At 47.1% G+C, this 2,340-nt stretch overlaps 1 pseudogene; it reads right to left on the bottom strand.

The window, feature by feature from the left end:
* Positions 1-1,738, bottom strand: LOC124077198 (bromodomain-containing protein 7-like; annotated as a pseudogene).
* Positions 1,739-2,340: the final 602 nt, after the last annotated feature.

Here is a 2,340-nt window from a genome sequence, read left to right as displayed (position 1 = left end):
CCTTCATAATCTTCCGTGTGATCTGCGCAATTGTTCTCTACAATGGGGAAGGAATGGAAATCCCCATTGCTTTTTCAACTCCTCGCATGCTTACAAGGCACCTGGAGTTACTTGCTGGGCAAGTTCTTCAAAATTATTAGTCACCTGTTCGGCAAGGTGCATTTCTCTGTATCATAGACCCAAGGGACAGGTTATACTGGGAGGGGTTCTAGGGCTTGGTCGCTTGTTCTAAGCTTCCTGGAGCACCCCCAGCAATCTCATGGTGTCCTCGAGTTTCTCGGAAACACTTCAGCCTCTTCAGGACCACACTTCACCTGGAGCACCAGGGTGTTCCTGCTTGCAGTGCTGTGAGCCTGTCGTGAGCGCAAAATGCCCACTGGCTCTACTTCTGTAATCCAGGGTCCTAACCTGGCCTTCTTCTTGAGGCAGTGATGTCTCGACTCCTGCCCTCCTTCTGTTGAAACATCCAGTAAACTATCTGCCATCACAGATGAATTATCTTGGCATGTGGCCAAAGATTCACGGCTGCTGAAATCACTTGGAAGGTCGGAGTCTTCCCATGGGTTGAGCAGATTAAATCAGGCTCATCCTGAGGGATGTTTGCCGATGTGGAGTCGTAATGTGGGGCATGAGAACCGTGGGGTCCACAATTGAGTATAACACTGGGGTTACTTTGCTCCGTTCATGCCCTTGGAACAGCTGCAAGGCATTCACTGCAGAGGGAAGCCTCCCGCTGGCCTTCCCAGTCTCACAGGGCAGTCGCCTGGTTCTCCTACAAGGAGAGCCACATGGTGGAGAAGTCCCAGGGCTCACCTAGTTTTCTTCTTTCAAATTGGCACTAACAGTTGGCTGGCCGCTGGGTCAGCTCCCACCTGAGTCCTGGACAGACCGGTCAGTCTGCTCCTCTTCCCTTTTGGAGGCGCTGCTTCTCCACTATCTTAAGCACATCTGAGTCTTTCTTTTTATTGTCCTTATTGGGACTTTCGAAGGCTTGGGTTTTGGCGCCTGCATTGTCCCCCCCCCCACCCCCCATGGCTGGCAGCCTCTGTCCTCCCTGCTCTGCCAGGCAACTGTTCTTTCTGCTTTTGAGTTTTCTGCAAGTCTGCCGTGAAGTCTATGTTCTCCTTCAGCTCTGGATTCTTTCCTGGCTAAGAATTTTCATTCCTGAGTGCAAAAGCTTCTTTGCAACTTTACAGTAAATGGTCTCTGGCTTGTTATGAATCACAGCATTGTTGCACATTAGTTGGAAATTATCCTTTAGTTCTTCCATTATCCTTTAGTTCTTGATCTTTTCTTTCATGGTACTAAAATCCAAGGGGTGTTTAATGCTCATGGAATAGCCAGGAGCAATAGAAATTAAAAGAAAGCATTTGGGTCTTTTCTTTGCAATTGTCTCATCAGTTGATTCAAAGCCTCTTCTTTTTAAAATTTTTAAAAAATTTTTTTAAAATTTTTCATTATTTACTTATTAATTAGTTATAGTTGGACACAATAACTTTATTTTATTTATTTATTTTTATGTGGTGCTAAGGATCTAACCCAGGGCCTCACAAGTGCTCTACTGCTGAGCTACCATCCCAGCCCCATCAAAGCTTCTTGAAGGGGTGTCTGTTCTACTTCTTGTTGGCTAAAGAGCTTTTGAGAAGCTTCTCAGGGTCAAGTCTAATCTTACAGGGACATGACCCTGGAGGTGTTTCTCTGCCTTGCTTTGCACAGGGTCTCGATCTCACCAGATCATAGTGTGAGGCCCATTGTGAGAAGATGGCCTCCACAAAGCAAGTCACATGTCAAGTCCCAGATGCCAGGAATGGAAAAATAGACTCTGCCCCTAGATAAGAGGCCCCCAAAATAATTTTTAGCCATTTATTTGCAAGAACCTCCTTGATTTCTGAAATAATGTGTTATGCCCCTCCAGGCCCTACACATCATTTCAAATGAAAGCTGTGGATGAACCAGCTGTCTTTTCGGCCAACATGGAAGGAAGGACAAGAACCGAAGTCACACGCACACTCCACAGCCTGATTCTGATGACTGGTAGAGCACCTGGCATGCAGTAGGTGATTAATCCATTTTTATGCAACACAGCCACTAGAACTCTTGGTAGGAAGTGACAGAAATCACATTCAACCTGAAACAAAAAAGGAGGGTCTCCTGATACACGAGACCAGGAAGCCTAGTCCTAGCCACAGCTGGGTGTAGGGCTTCTGCACCTGGTCAGGGCTTGCCCTTCTCCTCGGGCTTTCCCCTTTTTGGTGTCAGGCTCACAGGCTGGCAGTCTAGTCTCCCCACAAGGTGACACTGCCCACCAAAGCGTGTGTTCTCAGGTACTATGAATGTCTT

Source organism: Marmota monax, unplaced genomic scaffold (genome assembly GCF_021218885.2).
Source record: "Marmota monax isolate L192 unplaced genomic scaffold, Marmota_monax_Labrador192_F-V1.1 WCK01_AAM20220418_F8-fsc00254, whole genome shotgun sequence".
NCBI lineage: Eukaryota > Metazoa > Chordata > Mammalia > Rodentia > Sciuridae > Marmota > Marmota monax.
The sequence above is the reverse complement of the archived record's forward strand: the minus strand, read 5'-3'. Positions and strand labels throughout refer to the sequence as shown.